An 18,406-nucleotide genomic window follows, 5' to 3' on the forward strand; every position below is an offset into this window, starting at 1 on the left:
AAAGAAAAAAAAAGAAAAAAAAAGAGAAGAAAAGAAAAAAAAGAAAAAAAGAAAAAAAGAAAAAAAGAAAAGAGAAAAGAAAAGAAAAGAGAAAAGAAAAGAGAAAAGAAAAGAGAAAGAAAAGAAAAGAAAAAAGAAAAGAAAAGAAAAGAAAAGAAAAGAAAAGAAAAGAAAAGAAAAGAAAAGAAAAAAGAGACAGAATTCAAGCTCTGGAGCAGCTGACAGATGAAGAAATCAATGATGTACCAGTAAAGCCACAATTTTTTTTCCCAATATGTTTGTCATTGAGATTATTGCCTCCTGAACTGCTGGTAGCTAAATTCCCATCTCACAAAAGCTTTTTGCAGGGAAATCCCTCAGAGATAGTCTACTTTCACATTTTTTTATTCATTTCTTTAGCTCTGCAGAAGGCCTACCCACAATTCTGGCTTCCTACTGCAGCTCTGTATTCTGTTTAAGTTATTTTCTTGCTCAGCTATTTACAACTTCCAATTAGTGCAAAATGTCTGCCAGGCTCTTAACAATTAAAAAAAAATAGAAAAATCTTCATCTCAGTGCTGAGACCAAATTTGGAAAGATACAAATATTTCAAAACACATCCTATCTTCTTTTTTGTTTGGTTGGATTTTTGTCCTCTGTCCTGACTACATCCAAAATGTTTACCTACGATGGGTAAACAAATGACATACACCATCACCTATAGCAGCAATGCTCAGTTTGAGGTTTCTGAACCACCAGATATCCACGATACTTTTCCTCAAGAAGTGTCAGAGTAGTCCTCAGAGGGAAAGGGTTGCAGACGTACTGATGTAGCTATAGTGAAAACCGTAAGAAGGACCACCTTTTGTGGCATTATAAAGTGCTTTTACATATAGTGGAAGTTTTTATTCAAATAACAAGGCCCTGTGATAACTCATGAAAACACTTCATAGTTCAATGAAAGTATATATGCAGAAATAACACTTCTGTATTCTAGGTTACCTACTTTAGACTGTTCTACCTGAAACTCAGACTGCAGAGGAGAAGATGACATACTGCTTAGTTTAACGTAATGATTATTTTCATACTTCATAATACATGTTTCCTGCCTCCAGTCCACCCCCTGATACTGGTACATGCATTAGTTGATGTCTCATAATACTGTTACCTCAAAAGTTCCTATGTCACAGTTGTCTCTTAGTCCTGGAAAACATGTTCTTCATTGCACTGCCATTCTATTGCACTGTGACGCAATTATAAAATGGCACATACACGTGCTAAATATTAGTAGCAGTAGAAATAATAAATCCCCTGTACACAAACAATAAAATAATCTTATATAGAGTGTATTTATCTTTTGACACTTTATGTTGACTCATGAAAAACAGAAGCAGTACCCTCATTATTTATCTAGTCTAACTTGAAGGATGCTCCAGCCAGTTCCTTCCAAGAAGAAAGGACGTTGAATATTTGATATATGTGACTACTGAAGTCCAGAGTGACCTTTTCTAGTATTCTGTATTGTTAAAAATCTTTGAATTTTACCAAAGGAAGAGGAACGGGGGCTTTAAGAGTTGCCATTCATTAAAGATAGTTTCACAAAATCATTAAGTTCCTTGAAGGAAACAGGTCACTTAAACTGTTAGGGAACTTAAATCAAAACACGTGTAAAGCAAGGAGTCATGAAAAACTGCTCCTGGGTTTGAATTCTGTGCTTGACAGAGATTCCCTGGGTATTATTCTAGAAGACATGTTTGTGAGAAAGAGAGGCAAAAGAAGCACCACTGGGCTTATACTTTATCCTTAGTGTTAAAATTGTAAATGACTACAATGACCTTTTTTCCCTCTAGCTCAGTTCCTTAGCAAATCTGATAGCTGCTTAAAAGACATAATGAAAAAATGGGCCTGAGATGCAATCAGCTCTCTAGAGACAGCATTTCTAAGACAGCTGAGATGAGGACTCTTTTTATTCAGATCCTAATAAAATAAGAGTGGACTGTGCTCTTGAGTGGGATTTTGGCTTGAACTCTCCTCCAGTCTAAAAGGGTCAGGCAAAATGAAATCAATGCTCACAGGAATGCAAGTGAGAAAGCTAGGATCATAATTAGCTATTAACTAAAGAACTAGAGTTGCCCTTTCCCCCATCCCAGCGCTGCCTTGTTCAGCTGGGGCCCATTGCCAGCTGTTCTCGTTCCCTCTTGCTGGCACATCCTAGTCTGGCTGTTGCTGTGGCAGATTGTGAAATTCACCCCCACAGAGCTGCCTTTGGGATGTGCCTGTGCTACTGCCCCCAGTACTTTTACAGTAACTTTGTCAAGTCAAAAAGAGCTTTGCAGTTGTGCAAGGCAAAGCAAGGGAGATGGCAGAGTACATAAGGGAAAATTCCAGCCACGGTTGCGGTTCCCCTTCCCTCCCGTCCTGCCTCCATAATAGCTTCATTGTCAGAAACAACAACAAAGTGCAGGGCCACATTCGTTCTGATTCCCAAGTGCAGTTCCCACTGATTTCAACCCCCTGTTGTAGAGATCACATTCTGAGGCACGTTTAACTAGCTGCAAGCCCCTATGCCCATCTAACAAAGCAATATCAATTATTAACAAATGATAATACATAATTGATAGCAATAGTAAGAAGCAATTCTGTCTTGCACTAGCTAATGAAGTTTTATACTGAAGCGTGCTAGAAGATGAATTTTAACATTGTATCATCATTTAAGAGTTATTTTAGCATATATTTCTAGCATATATTTCTAGCACAAGGCAAAAATTCTTACAGAGTCCAGTACTGGCCAGGTGTATCCATGTTAAAATTTATAAATATATTTATTAGCACAATGACATAGAATATTGTATGAATTATACAACATGGCCAGAGACAGACTTTCTCAGTGCTATAAATGGCCTGGGTGAGGGCTGAGTAACATTGATGAGATAGCAGTACACACATACACAGACTTCGGTTTGCCAGTGGGTCCAGAATAACGGGCCAGCCCCTCTCCCTTTGCTTTCCAAAGGTGTGCTGTTACGGCTATTCGCACTAGCCATAGTGCTAGTGCTAGTGCTACTGCGGAAGAGGAGGCACAGGGTAGGTATGGCAGCTGGCCTGTAGTTCACTGGCAGAGCAAAGCACAGCAGCCAGGCCCCTCAAGCTCTGGGGTCACGTCCTATTGAGTCAGCTACATGCAAAGGAGTATCTTGCTAAAATATGGGGAACACTGCCTTTGTAGTGCTTCCTGCGCAAGTAGGGTAGAGAGAGGATTCAGGTTCTAATCTTGCCTGCTCAGGACCTTTCTCAAGCACTATACTTATTCCAGAAGTATTTACTGAAAGGATTTATAATTCATATCTGCCTTCATGGCCTTCATCATTAACTACTGCAGCTCTCAAAACCACAAAATAAATTGAATACAGATGAGCAAAACCAGAGCCATGAATAATGAAAGAGTCCGGCAGCAGCAAAAGAGAGTTAACCAGAAAAGTGCAACTCAGAGCCATTCAAATCTTGTTGGTGCCCACCGAAGAATGACAGCAATGGCCCTGCTTTCGGGATAAGAACTGTGCTTGGAATACATTTCATGAAGGAGGTCTAGCGCTAGCCTGACTGTATTGGTTCACTTTTGTTCATGCCTAGATTTTTGCTGGAAAGGAAGAGATTTTTACAGCATCACAAAAAATTCATCTGGGGCTTTTTACATAGCTTGCTATAGCCAAACTCTGACTCCTGCCCAGTGATAGGTGTACAACAACTTGTTTTGAAGTCAACTCTTGAATTTTTCAAAGCACAAAAAGCATTTCCCTCTCCTGCTGGGAGTAAGGCTACATATTGCTGATCACAGTGACTTCTCAGAGTAATCACTTCCAGAGACAATAAAATAAACTACAGTTTATATCAGCATTTGCTGACCATAAGGCTTTAACGGTTGAAAACAATTATTTCATAGATGTGCAAATTTCAGTTGTAAACTCTTAATAAATATTTTTTGTTTATCTTTTCCTGTTATTTTTCTCAAATGCTTTGAGCAGAAGGCTTATTTCTATACATCTACAGCTGACCCGAATCCAAACTGCTTTCAGGTTCTGAAAGTATGCTAACACACTTGTAACCTTTTAAGCCTCGTCTAACCCTCTAAGCCCTTGCTACACGTCAAGCACAGATTTGAATCCCAAGACAGAAATTGTAGATTTCTGGAGATCCACCTTCACTCAGATATGGCACAAAATACCCTACACTAAAACTAATCGTATGAACTTTCCTCTGCTTCAGCCTGGGAAGCTTGCAATAGCTCGGAGACTTCTAAACAGTGCTGTTTTTTTAATTTCTACACTGAAAAACTTCTACAAAAACCTTATTGAATTCCATCCCTCTTTTTCTTCCTTGGAATAAATTATCTATCTCATGAGTCCCTCCTGATGTGCCATATTAAAGGAATGGAGTCCTAGTACAGAACTCCTGTTTACATTAGGCAAAAAGAATCAGTACATATGTCTTATTTTTCTTGGTGTTTCTTTATCTTACAAACCATTAATGTTATTTTGCACATACATAACAGCAGTCCCAGACTTATCACTAATGACAGTTATATGATCCAGGATTTTTAGATTGGTTACATCTAAACTGATGTAGTCTAGTCATAGTCCTGCTTTCAGTATCTCCTTTAACAGATACAACTAATATAGCTGCACTCACTCTTCTAACTGCACTGTATAAGGCCCTACGTCTGGGAGGAACTTTTTCCTAGCAACAGCATCATGCTACTGTGGAAAAGATACTTCAGGAGTCCCACATGCACTACAGAACCCTGGAGAATATTGGGATTAAGGTGTGCAGAATTTCACAGTTTCTCCCTTTGCCACATTGTAAAGCCATCGTCTACTCCGAACTGTATGGTACTTGCAAACTGCTTTTGCCAGAGGTTAAATACTTTTTATTCATACAACACAAAGTCTCCTCTGTGCAATAGTGCCAAAAATATCTAGGAATTCTGTTTGGCTTCATTTATATCTCTATGGACATTGTACATACTATATTTTCATACATTAAGGATTTCTATAGAATTTATCATTAGCCATAATGGTTTCCAGGAGAATCGCTGGCTCAGCTGTAAGAGTGAATAGCTTCATCCTTAGTTTAGCACTTCTGTCAGGCTAAGATCAAATCCAGATACTCTTTTGATTTTTCTTTTAGTGGATCATCTACACTCAACCTTAGCCTCTGACATACAGGATTAAGAGAACTATGTATTTTTGTTCAAAGCCCCAAACACATATATAAACACTGTAATTTAGTATGCAATGGCAGGTCTTTCAAGGCAGAAGTATAAGTAGCAATAACCACAATGGTGCCTTTTTTGAAAAGTTTTTGTCTCCAGAGGTAAAAAACACACAATTGAGACACAGAGTGTGTGACATTCACATGCTTGATCTTCACAATGCACTGAAAATCCCACTGCAAAACAGGAGGAGCAACACAGCCCCTTCTCATCCAGTTAATTGAAGGAGATTATCAAGAACAGCAACAATTTCTCACCTGATCCATCCTGCAAATGAGGTTTGCTTAGGTGTCTTGGAGATTTTAGAGATCAAATTCATCCACTGAGTTCCAGGAGTTACAGGATTCAGGCTGGCTTCAGTACAGTGAAGGGCTTTTGAGTACTGTTGAGACTACAATGTATGCCGAGGCAATGAAATGAAATCACAGATCAGAGAAGGCTTCATTTACTAAGATATTCTTTTAACAGCAATACAATAAATTCCTAAGAGTCTAATGTCTAGAGTCTAAAAGCAAAAACATTTTCTGCTATAAAGACTTCTGGTTGAAACATTTTCATTTTTAGTAAAAAAATCCTTTTTGGCCAAAAAAAAATCCATCCAATAGAGGAAAAAAAAAGGGGCTGAACAACTTCTACAAATATCCTTGGGTTTAGCTTTGCCTTCTGGTATAGCCATGGCATGCTAGAAGACAACATACCCAGGATATTTTTCCAAGCATACATTTAAATCTCCCTCTTTTTACTTACCTTACCACTGAGCTTGTACAAGCAACAGTCAGACGGGAGGAGTCTTCCGAAGCACTGCTGTGCTCCTTGCAGGCTGGCACTCAGGACCTCCCCACTCAACCCCTGACATGGACTGTAGCAGCTCCAGAAGGATTCTCATACATGGCACTGTGGTGCTTTTCCCTCCACATTGAAGCAACGATAACTTGTATATACCATTTTCCCTCTCTTTCCCCACTGTTCCTGCAAAGAGCTCCAAACAAAGCCTGTTTATCTAAGCATTGTGTTGGAAGGGTGAACACAGATCTTAAAAGGGGAAGGACAAAGGACAACATTTTTTGTTTGAAAGGTTGGGTAAACTCTGAAATATAGAATACTTGTTAAAATGTTTTCTTTAGCACATGAGGTTTTAACCTAAGAAACTTTAAACTAACAAAGAGTTTTATAAAGAGATAATAAACCTCTGAATTATATTCTAGCAGAGAACATTTCAGTGAGCCACCTAGAAACAGGCATAACAAGAGTTAAATTGCTCCTACTAACAACAGTAGATTTTTCTTAAAATAAATGCTATGAAAGCACCAGTCCCTAGAGTAATATTTAGTACTCTGGAGCCAAAATTCTCTCTTATTTACACATAAATCTAGGGGCCTTATTTGCAGGGTACCAGTGCCTTTGACTCCCTTCCCAGGGTGTGCTCTCTCCATCACCCCAGGTACAACCCAATATCTGGAGTCAGGCTGTGGCTCTTGGTGGACATATTCCAGAGATATGTCAGGATAACCATGTTCAGAGCTTAGTTCTCATGCTCACAGCTAATGAAAGCCTGATGTTTGCAGAGGTTCATGTACCAGTGGAGGCCAGAGATACCTGAACAGGGGTAGCTTAAATTACCATGTACAACAGTGTTCAGACTCCTTTTACAACAATAAGAAAAAAATCTTTTGAATCTCACTTAAGAAAGGCAATATTACTACTCATATCCTAAGGAGATACAGCGTGTGTGTGTGTGTGTGTGTGTGTGTGTGTGTGATGAACTGCAAACGCTATTAGAGAAGAACAGATTCCCATTATGATAGGCTGAGTAAGCATTGGTTTCACTGGTATGCTGTTAATTACACATTCCCTCTTTCATATAATGAAAACAAATCTCATGTAGCGTCTACAAAAGGAGCTTGCAGATTCGCATAGAATGAAACCAGCAATGACAAATGTCAGCAGTTCCATACACTGATGCCATGAATAATGCATAACACAGAACTGTGGAAATAAAAGCAGAGAAATAATCAGAATTGTGGGTCTTTTTTTTAGGTAGATAAAGTCTAACTTTCTGAACACTTGAAACCCAACCAGTTTTAAGGGTTCTGGTTTGGACAGAGGGGACTGAGACAAGGTCATGGTGGCTTTCACTTTTAGGTCATGAGCTCAGGTCTGGTGGGGCAGTTGAGCACTATCTGCTGACCTACACATCTGCCCCTGGCAGCACCTGAGACTCTCTTCGGCCATCACCAGCAAAGGCCAGGATTTACCTGCTCCCTTCCCTCTGGGAAAGATGCCCCCAGCAGAGTAGTGGGGCAGATCAGAGGAAATGTGGAGACTCATCACCCTCCAGTGTATTAGTTTGGTTTCTAAATTTTTCCATGTCAGCTGGAAGCCCTCTGAAAGGCTGTTTCCAAGCCATTGCTGGGGATGGAGAAGCCACCCCCATGTCCTGTTCATAGTTGGCCAGACTACACTCGCAAACGATACTGGCTGAGTTACTGAGTCGCACTTTCTGACTGGCAGATGGTACTCCAAAACTGCCAGATCAGGAGTTAATGCTTTCCTGCTGGCTATAGGAAGCACTGCAACTACCTGAGCTGAGGGCTTGCTTTGATAATCATTTGATTAAATAAACAGATGCCCACTGACTTCAGAAGGCATCAGCACATGCTCTTACAGAGAAGATTAGCATAATCAGGCTCCTCGAAGGAAAAAAAGAAACACCCCAGGTGGGTGTTTCAAAGAGGGATGTACTGGGGAAAGCTGGGCTGGAGAGATGCACTATAGGTCTGCAAGGATGTCTAGGGAAAGATCTTAGGCTGAACAGTTCAGTAAAATGCTTTCCACTGTCATGACTAGTATTTACACTTGAATTTGAATTAAATCTGACTTGAATGAGGCAGCAGTGATCTAATTCTCCACTGATACTATTTTGCACTGTAACACAACCAAGGAAGGTCACCACATCTCCACAATCATCTCTAGACTGGAAGAGAAGGGAGTTATCATTTAGTTCAAAGCCAAAGCATATTCACTGCATAGAAAGCTGTATTTTATTCAGCATCATCTTACCCAGCTAGTTATCTCCATCACCTATCTTCTCCACTAGACTATTTGTGTGTATATGTGCAAGCATGTATATATTACATAGCTTTTAAATACTGATTCACTCTAAGTATTACCTGTCTCTTGCCTTGGTTATAAGATCTACATAGAAACCAACATTAAGAATCCCAACAGGATTTTTAATCAGGTGTATTATGCACTGTGATAGATGACAATCATTTAATCATGTGATGTTGAATCCATAAGAACCTAGTCCTGTTCCTGCCATGGAGAGCTGGTGTCTGGAAATGCAGTAACATTTTAATATCTTTGTGGTTCTGGGTATGACTGCATACTTGACACAACACCTATCTTGCAAACTCTTTCTCAATAGCACTGTTTGCTGCACAATTCTGCATCATTTTGTCCAGTCCGAACAATGCTTTCTGCAGAAAGAATGAAAATGATCACTTTAGTTGGAGACTGAATTATAACACATACCCTCAAAGGGAGCAGAATTAAACTTGCACAGGTGACATGCTTTGAAGCATTTCCAGCCATTTAAGAACTTTGTAACTGTAATATCCTTCCAGTGACTTTTTTTTTTTTTTTTTTTTTTTTTTTACACAGGAAGTCCTGGAAAGAGGGCAGGTTGTTTTTAATATAGAAATTCCATCATGTGAAATGGCAGCATTGGGTCTGGTTATCCAAACTCCTTTGCTCAATGAAGATAAACAGCGAGACAAGGTCTTTGGCAAGATAAACCAGGACTCTCCAGGAACATTGCTTTCTTCCACAAACATCATCACAGACTACCTAACAAAGGCCTTCTTTATATATTAAAATGCAACATTCTTATGCATGCATGTGCAAATACAATGGAATACTGAGAGACTGTCTATTCAATGGAGATTGCCATACTATTTATGTACGCATGCATGGGCAAGGCTAATGAAACAAAGAGACAACTTGGTTTATTGTATGACCAATAACAGTATATACAAATGAAATAGATCTTTAAAAGAGTGTTATTCAGCCTTCTCAGAACTTGTGTCCTCCTGGCACCAAAAGATTTGCCAGATGCCTCGAGATACCAGTTTAGAAAAAATATTAAGCCTGTGCTTAATATCAGGCTTATGCCAATATGCTATAATTCCAGTTATGATCAGAAGCTCAAAGTTCAGATCACACTTAAGAATTTTTTCCTTAATTGGGGTCTTGGTTTCTGTCAAACACATTTCCATAGTCTCCTGTTGAGGCCAAAATCAGTATAAGAAAATGCTACAGAGTTTTTTCTGGAGCAGAAAAACAAAGGTTTTTTGTTTGTTTGTTTGGGGTTTTTTTGCTTCTTGAAAAACTGCTAAACTTTCAGGCAGAAAGAAAAAAATTGTTGTTGCACCAAGAACAAGTGGGACAAATATCAGCCAAAGAAGGAAATGCTGGATTAGACTATCTGAAGAGCGTGAAATAATGCTTAGCAACCAGCTGAGGACTTGCATCCTCTCAGATGCCAAAACAAACTGGCCCAGAATAGAATATCTATTTCCCACATTTCATCAAACAACACTTTTACCATTCCTCATTTTCAAATGGAAACTCCACATTCCCTCCCCCTTGCATATTTTTAAACAAATAAGTAATAGCAAAGAGCAAAAACATTGCAGAAAGTCTGTATTAAAGCCAAAGAAAATATAATTTAATATACACTGTGTAGTGCTAAGAATCTTGAGGAATGTGATCTTTTAGCATAATTCTGCCACTCTGCTCTGTGACATTAAGTATTGGGTCTATGTCTGCACAGCAGAAACGGCTCTGAAGAGAAGTGGAGAACTCTCAGATTTTGAAGGGATGCTTGTCACTTTGGAGGTTGTGATTAACTATCATACGCCTCAGTTTCCACCACTGTAAGTTGTAAATCAGCTTTCCTTCTAGCAAACATATTACCTGCCATAGGGTCCCTAAACTGTGCTATGCGTAGTACTGAATGGACACAAGCCCCTGCAAAGCTGTAGGTGGTCTGTCAGTAGAGGTACCCGTCATCATTCCGCTACCACTGATAGTGTATTCATATATGTAGCTCTTTTGATAGCTGTTCACTATTTACTTGGAGTTGTAGCTTTTCCAGACAGGTTGTTATAAGTTCAGCACAAATAACCAAAAAAGGACTGAAATCCAAAATACTCACACTATCCTCATTTCGCATGTCCTTGCAACTGTACTTATGACCTTGACATAGGTGTGCAACCAGAGATGAGAAAGAATAGGAGCCAAACTACAGCAGCGATGACTTTGGCATAGACTACAATTCTGGCAAAGAAAGCCCCAATCTTTTTGGGTCCCTCTAGACTTTGCTGTCTGTACAAGTGTGTATCACTCCCAAAGCTTTGGATCAGAGAGCCTGGGTTTGAATCAGAACTACTTTAAATCCCATCATTCCAGAGGGATAATTCATGCTGCATTTCCAGTCAGGAAGCAACTTGGCCTTTGAGCACTAGTTAAAATTTCTCTTTAAGATCAGGAGAGGAGGCAGTGAAACGGATACATTCACACAACCTTCTATTCTGGTTACCCAGAGTTCACAGGACAAGGGTGAGAGTTGGAAAAACCAAAAGAGTTGAGACCAGATTGTTGTTGTCCTGTATGCTGTAGAGTCTTCTCCTGCACTATTTTGCCTTGGTAGAACATCACCTTGTGCACATGACTGGAGATGCAGTTCAGTGAGATCTCAAGAGTTTTATCTACCCTGGAGTTTCTGTCCACCACCATAATTATCCCGGTATATCTGCACCAGAACAAATGCCTCACACATGTGGTGTGCAAGCCGGTCTGCTCTAGTGCAGCATGTCCTGCAGCCATGACCTGAGGCATGACCTTGGCACCCTGCTCCTCCAGCTTTGGAGGGAGCAGTTAGAAGTAGGGCTGTAGACATAGGGCTAAAGAGTTACCATATATACAAAGCAGTTAGCTTTGAGCTAAGAACTTGCAATAGCTAACAAGAACCTCCAAAAATATGTCTTCCCCTCAACCTGCTACCTGCTTCCTCCCCTTTCCTGCCTTCATCACAAGAAAATTCTTTCTTTTCTATGGTGCTGAATTGCCCGATAATGGGCAATGTATGGCTATGCTCTGTATGACCATTCTCTAGCTAAAGGAGAGGAAACTTCTGTCAAAGTTTCCTCCTCTGGCAAACAAGAATTTACCTTCTTAACCATTTTTTCTAGCTCAGTTACCATTTGTGTTTGCAAGATAATTAACTAGGTTAAAGTACTTTCCCCCTTTGGAAACACTGCATGGATTTAGGTCAAATGTTAATTTAGCTGAAATCCCAACCTTCCCAAAATCAAGAAGAAAACTGCCATCAACTACAGCAAGGTCGTGATGTCAACTCTCATCACTGCTGGATATTAGCTGCAGCAGATACTCTCAAAAAACTGCAGCAGCTTAAATGAATTATGATGCATCAGGAACAGTCCTCCAAGGAGAAACCCAGAAGAGCAATTATAACAACACTGCTCAAAGTTATGGATGAAATATCCGGGGCCTCTCAGATTGCTGGCTGTATTGTGTCTGCCTCCAGCCTGCATTATCCATTTCTTGCTATTGAGAATGACAGAGTCCATCCAACCAAAGTAGTTGAGGACTACATTATGACTCTTAAGAAAATACATACCTCCAAATACTGTAAGAACAGTTCAAATGTCTGCACAGATCTTCTACCTTGAAAGTTACAAAACTAGACTGGCCCTCTTCAACCTTCTTTAGGGGTCTTTCCAGTTCCAAATGAGTGGGTCAGTTTTTTTCATCACATCAGATCAGCAAAAACTATAACAGTTCTTTTTAAAAAGCTTTTCCTGCCTCTGGTTTTAAATCCTGTCTTTTCTTTTGTTTGATGCATTCAAATTTCTCATCTTATCCTCACATAACCCCCTTTCTGTTCCAGATAGCTAGTCACTCCTGCACTGTATTGCACTTTTTCAGAACGAACCCATTTGCAAGTTCCTCCATCAATAACAAGAGAGAGAATAAGTTCGGAGAGAAGAGGACTTACCAGGCTGCTATATGGAAATCAGATTTTAGAAATTTCAACAGTAACAAAAGAGACCTGTAACTTGCATAGTATTTGAATTATGAAAACTCACTTGGATGTCAAAAAGCTCCTCTCTTTGACGAGTCAGGTTCCCAAGATGTCAGTGACATCTAGGGGCAAGGGGGGTTGGTTGGTTGGCTTTTCATACCATGAAAGAAGCAAACAGAACCTTGCATATTTAGATATTTTAGCTGTTTTTGGAATAAACTGTGAGTTAAAGCCATATTTGTGATGCAGGCCAAATAGCATGAAAGCTATCAAAGTAACATTCTTTTCTCTAAAACTTATTAAAAACATCATCACAACCACATTGACCTGATGGAAATAATTAGGTTGAAGGTCTGGAGGTTTCATATACTAAAGCCCTTTCCACAATAAGAGCATGGAGTTCTACAAAGCCTATCGAACATAGAATTTTTTCTATTAAAGCATAAAGAGCTTCCTCATGCACTAGAAGTCTGCTTGGACATCTCCTATGATAAGAGTGCAAAAAAGTTCAGTGGTGTTAATCTGGTCAGTGACACAGCAGAAGCCAAACTGTAGTGGATGCCCCATACAAAACTATTTCAAAACTAATTTCCATTGGCTCTCACAAGATACACTGTATCAGCAAATGGAAAACTTAAAGGAAAAAAAAAAGAATTCCCCAAAGAACATCTCCTTATGAGGTGCACTGTGGAAATTTTAGCCAACTTTCCTTTCAAACATAGCAATGATGATAGTTTTTGATCAGTGAGAGGAAGGGATGTGGTTTTCAACAATCTTGTTACTGACTACCCTAACTCTTACTTGGTGCTCTTTCCTATGAAACATTTGAACATGTGGATGATCTGTGGGAGTTCCTCTGCAAGCAGTTCAGAGAATGCTCAGTACATCACAGGATCAGGCCCTAGGATCATTTACAGCACAATAGTATAGTACAGCCTCATTTTCCATCCTTTTGCATTCATGTCATTAAAAATGGATTTAAGAGTCCTAGATGTGTTGCACAGCAGCAGAGCCTCAAGGTTCCTGCATTTGTGCATCAGACTTGGTGCTGTTCCCACAGCAGCTCTTCCCAGCAGTGCTACAGCAGTTTTTCTGGTACCTCTTAGCTTCACTAGTCCTTAACCTCATTTCAGATCACATATAGAAACTTCTTTCTCTTGCCTTTTGGCTCGAGAGGTTTTCTTCTTCTCTTTTAATATTTTTCTCTGCAATATCTTATTTAATTTGCAACATATTCAGGGAGATGCCTTAGGAAGTCAAATGAAGGGGCAAAATTAATAAAACTAGCTTATGGAATAAGAGATATTAAAAATTCAGAGGCTGCTTTATTAAACATACGTTTCAGCAGAGGCTTGTTTCAAATTCTACTAGTAAATGGCCACAGTTATCATGCCTTAGCTGAATAATAAGAATCATTATGACCTATCTAATAAGGATTTATGCTGCATTGACTGGAATGTAACAAATCCCAGACACATGCAAGCCATACTTGGAGGGGAGGGATGTGACTCTTTCCAGGAGTATATAAACCAGAGATTAATGCAAGTGCTAATGTATATACGAGAAAAAATGTGTCCCACTTTCCCCATTCTGCCATCAGTATCAGTGCCTAGATTGTAAAAACCTCACCAAATTACAGCACAGAAGAGTTATAACTGCTCTAAGAATCTCTGTGTTGGATGCATAAGCTGCAAAGTATATTGCTAAAATGAAGCAAATAGCTAGAAAAAGTTAGCTTTTCTTTTGCTTTTCCCTGGGAAAGCAGCTTGTTCATTTATTAGTTTAATTATTGTTAGCTCTGTTTATTATTCATTTCTGGAACCCTATTTTACAAGGAAAAGATCACCAGCATTTCTTCCTGGCTGGGGGAAAGGCTTCATAAATAAAGAAAGGAGGGAGGAAAGAGCTCTGTGAGATGTGCAGCTCTTCCCAGGGAAGTAAGTGACTCCAGGACAGGGCTCACAGATAGGCTCCAAAAACATTCAGAGTTAGACTGCAGGGTAATCATTTGTATTCAGATGATGTGCACTGTTCCTTTCTCTTCTATTTTATAACATTGCTCAAACCCAAACACTGCATCATGCTTTTAAATCCTTGCAAAACATTCCTACTTCCTCTGTCATCATACAGCATTATTTTGGTAACTTCTGACAACTTGGCAGAAATTTCAAAAAAAAACCCAACAACCCACAAAAAAACCACTACTGGCTTACAAGCAGAACACATATACTTTTTTTAATCTATTTTTTTTCCATGTTGCACTTACAGGGAGGGACTGTAATTACTGCTTCACAAGTGCCATGCAGCACAGGCTGTGTTTTTGGCAGCTCCGACGTGTCTTCTACAGTTTGCTGAGAATCTCAAATTCCCCATTTGCCTAGAGCCTGCTAATTATTAACTGCTGCAACAAAGGAGGCAGCTCTTTAAAGATACGTGTCTGATTTATACTAACAGGACCTTTTGCTGGAGTAACTATTTCAGTCTATTCAGCCAGCAGAGCAGCCCTCGCATGGATGCAACTTGCAGCAGCAAAACTGCTGTATTCGCCAACCCTTCTGAAAGTCACTCATGCAAAAAAAATAGTTATACTGGTATAACTGCATTTGTATTAGGAGATTTTCCTGGCCCAGCTCCACTGGCCAGAGATCACACCTCTTCATATCCCTGGCTGATATTGCTGTGCCAGCAAAAGTCTGCAACACAGGCCTGGCCACAGATCTTCCTACTGTGCGGTTCTCCAAAGGGACGTTGTTCCTGTCAAACAGCACAACTAAATTTACAGCATGCAAAAGGACTTATAAACTACTATGTTAACCCAGTACCATCCATTATTAGAAAGGGAATAGCAGATTCTGTAGAAGAGGCCTAGACACTCTAGTGGAGGCCATCAATCTCTTCATTCATACCAGTGCAGAACCAGTGCAAGTCCACTAATTTCTCTGGCTATGATGCAGATTTACACTAGCGTAAAAGGAAAAGACAACTTGGCTTTTAATCTAATGCAGCTGCAGCGTTTGGTGATGGCGATACTGAATTCTGGGCTATTTTGCTTTTAAAGGTGGTTGGGTTGTTTTCAGCTGGCCCCGAGTTCCAACTTTACCAGAAGATACATTTTTTTCCCTTAAATTATCTAAGTGTCTAGGATTTTTGCCTCATGCTAAAGAAGACAAATTGCTTTGCAGTTTCCATGTGATTTAGAAAGATTAATTAAAGAATATGAGGGAAATTTGCACCAAAATTTTTTTTAGTTACCATGGTTTATACCACCTGCAGACACAACCTCAAAAACCATGGTGACATACACATTGCAAATCAAACAGTATAAGACAATGCCATTTTTCATTTCTCAGTCCCAAGCCTTCCTCTAGCAGCACTTTATTTCCCACATACTCTTGGGAGATGCATCAATGACACAGTTTTGGGTACATATTAGTTTCTTCTCATTCTGTAGGCTTCCTGCTACTTCTGCCACATACACACAATGCTATAACAAAACTGGTCTCCTACATTTGTTGTCAGCCCTGAGGAAACCACTAAGTCACATGCTCCCTGCACTTCCCAGCCTTGTTTAGCAGTTTCCCATTTTTTTAAGTTGCCACTGGACAGAGAGGTGTTTAAATTGTTCTCTCACTTACTGGATGGCAGCCAGCACAACCTACAATTTCAGTCAGGTTTGACTCAGAGCCAATGCTGTGCATAACAATGTGAAAGCTTTTCATGAAAGAAAACAAAAAAGAATTAAATGATTTATTACTAATGGCTTCATCCCTTCTGCTTTTTAGCAAATGACATCATAATCAAACCCAGGAGTTCACAAGTCAGAAGGCAAAGCCAAAGTGAACCTGTGAGATTTACCTTCTACCTAAAGCGTACATGCACTTCAGTCCACTATGTGGAATCCAGAGTGCACCACCAGAGCTGCTAATAGAGCAGAAAAAGATCCTGAGGGTGAAGGGGGGGAGCTGAAGAATGGTGCAGAGCTGCACTCCTCTTACAGCCAGAGCACTCTGCTTCAGCACTGGCTCTGCTGTCATTCTTTTACCCGTGTCTGAGTCCCAGCAGAGCTCTCCAGGGTTTTGCTGGCAAGATCTACAAGTTCAGCTTTTCTCAGCCCTCGCTAAGCTTTATTTGTTTTTACCCCGATCTGATTTAGTTGGTGCACCACATAAAATACAGTGGAGCTTGTGAAAAGTGTACAATTATACAACTTCCCTCCTATGGAGATTTACCAATTCACATGTGTACAGTAACTCATTAAGGTCAGGCAAATTGTAGACATGGAACGATATGCCTTTAAAAGATATGCTTTCTTCTAGACGAGGAAATAAGCACACCCTTCTAGCAAGTCTACTTGAGGATGGTTTGACTCACTCATCACTCCCATGCTGCAACAACTGTCTTTTCTGCTTCCCAGCTCTGAAGTGCCAACAGCTACTCATCTCCAACCAGGACTTTTACTCAAACTCCACCCATCATTTCAAACTCATTGCCCAACCACAAAGCAACTGGGTATTTCTCTCAAAAATCTCAAATGCTGTTAAAAGTATCCCTAAGTAGACAGCAGTGAAATATAGAAATGAATTTCTCATCTTGGAGCAAGATATTTGCCATTCACTGATGATTTGTCTACAGTAAGAAGAAACATTGAAGAAATATCAGGCTTAGTTAACGTGTTAAAGAATCCCTTGCCTACAGAATATACCAGGAATGGTTTGGTTTGGTGGGTTTTTTTACCTTGATCTGACAATGTCACATTACCTGACCTCATCTTCCTTACCTGATCTGGACAAGACCTGAGATATCTGTACCCCCAGGTCAAACACACAATTGTGGAGTTAAATTTTAAGTGACTTTGCAAAGGAGTAAAATCCAGCTTTAAGGGTGGACTGAAATTAAGGTTCCATTAGTTTTAATATTAACATTTCAGTAAAATAACAGGGCCAGGTTCTTACCTTTTAGAGCAAGTTTTCATTGTCCAGGTATACAAGCACACAACACTCTGGTGATTCAAGTTTGGGAAACAGATAACACACCTACAGGCAAGAATTTTCTCAAAAAATTATGCTGCATCTAAACATCTGACTTAATAGTTGTATGAATATTTCTGGCACTGTACCTCTATCCCACCACTACCAGCAATGTTCTAACACAGATTGTATAGTATTAAAAAAGCAACAAATCAGTTGCCAGCTGCTGACATCTAAATGTATATAGAGTTACAATTACAAGTAGTTGTCTCAGGCCCAGGCCCTGTGTTTTTATTCATGCAAAACTCCCACAAAAGCCCAGAGCCTTTCAGAATTTGTGCTCAGTGCTGAGTCCCTCACATTTTTTCTTCACTAGTCCTTTGCTATCTAAAGAATAGAAGAATGACACCACTTGTCTTATCAAGCCCCAGCCATCTAAATAAATCGGATTTGGGGATAGCCTTCTGGTTAGTAGCAAGGCACAGGGATTGGGGGGCTTTGTTCTGCCCTATGTTTGCTTTGTCTCTGTGGCCAAGTGACAAAAAGTCTTCTTTTCCAAAATGAAAGTAGCTGGTGCTGTGTAGCTTAAAGACTAATTTATGTAGAAGTTCAAAAATAAAATGGAAAGATTTGCCTGCACAAATATGCTAATGAGAGGGTAGTCCATGGGCAGTCCATTTCTTACAGGCCAGTCTGGGTGGTTGATGGTCCACTTAGGACATGGCAACAGGAGCCAACCTTGTGCTGTACAACACATTAAATATTTTAGAGACCCTGACCAGGGCCACACTGAAGTAGGAGCAGACATGATCCCTTGCAGATTCACAACTTTTGACTTGACTGTTCCCATCACTGTTTTCCCTCTTCATTATACACAGTGATAATCTAAAACATACTTTGAGAACCCTGGAGAGCAGTGGATGTTGTCTACCTTGACTTCAGCAAGGCTTTTGACACTGTCTCCCATAAAATCCTCATAGGTAAGCTCAGGAAGTGCGGGCTAGATGAGTGGACAGTGAGGTGGATTGAGAACTGGCTGAATGGCAGAGCTCAGAGGGTTGTGATCAGCGACGCAGAGTCTAG

At 39.9% G+C, this 18,406-nt stretch overlaps 1 long non-coding RNA gene across 2 annotated transcripts in view; it reads right to left on the reverse strand.

Moving 5' to 3' along the window:
- LOC112968055 overlaps nt 1-9,929 on the reverse strand; it is a 40,469-nt gene extending 30,540 nt beyond the window's left edge. For both annotated transcript variants that reach the window (XR_003254198.1, XR_003254199.1), the window contains exons 1-2: nt 5,996-9,929; nt 5,506-5,639 (exon numbers count right to left, since the gene is read on the reverse strand). This is a non-coding gene — a long non-coding RNA (uncharacterized LOC112968055). The remainder of the gene's footprint in view (nt 1-5,505; nt 5,640-5,995) is intronic.
- Between the last annotated feature and the right edge of the window lie 8,477 nt (nt 9,930-18,406).

The sequence above is a fragment of the Apteryx rowi genome, unplaced genomic scaffold (genome assembly GCF_003343035.1).
Source record: "Apteryx rowi isolate R43461 unplaced genomic scaffold, aptRow1 scaffold_3, whole genome shotgun sequence".
NCBI lineage: Eukaryota > Metazoa > Chordata > Aves > Apterygiformes > Apterygidae > Apteryx > Apteryx rowi.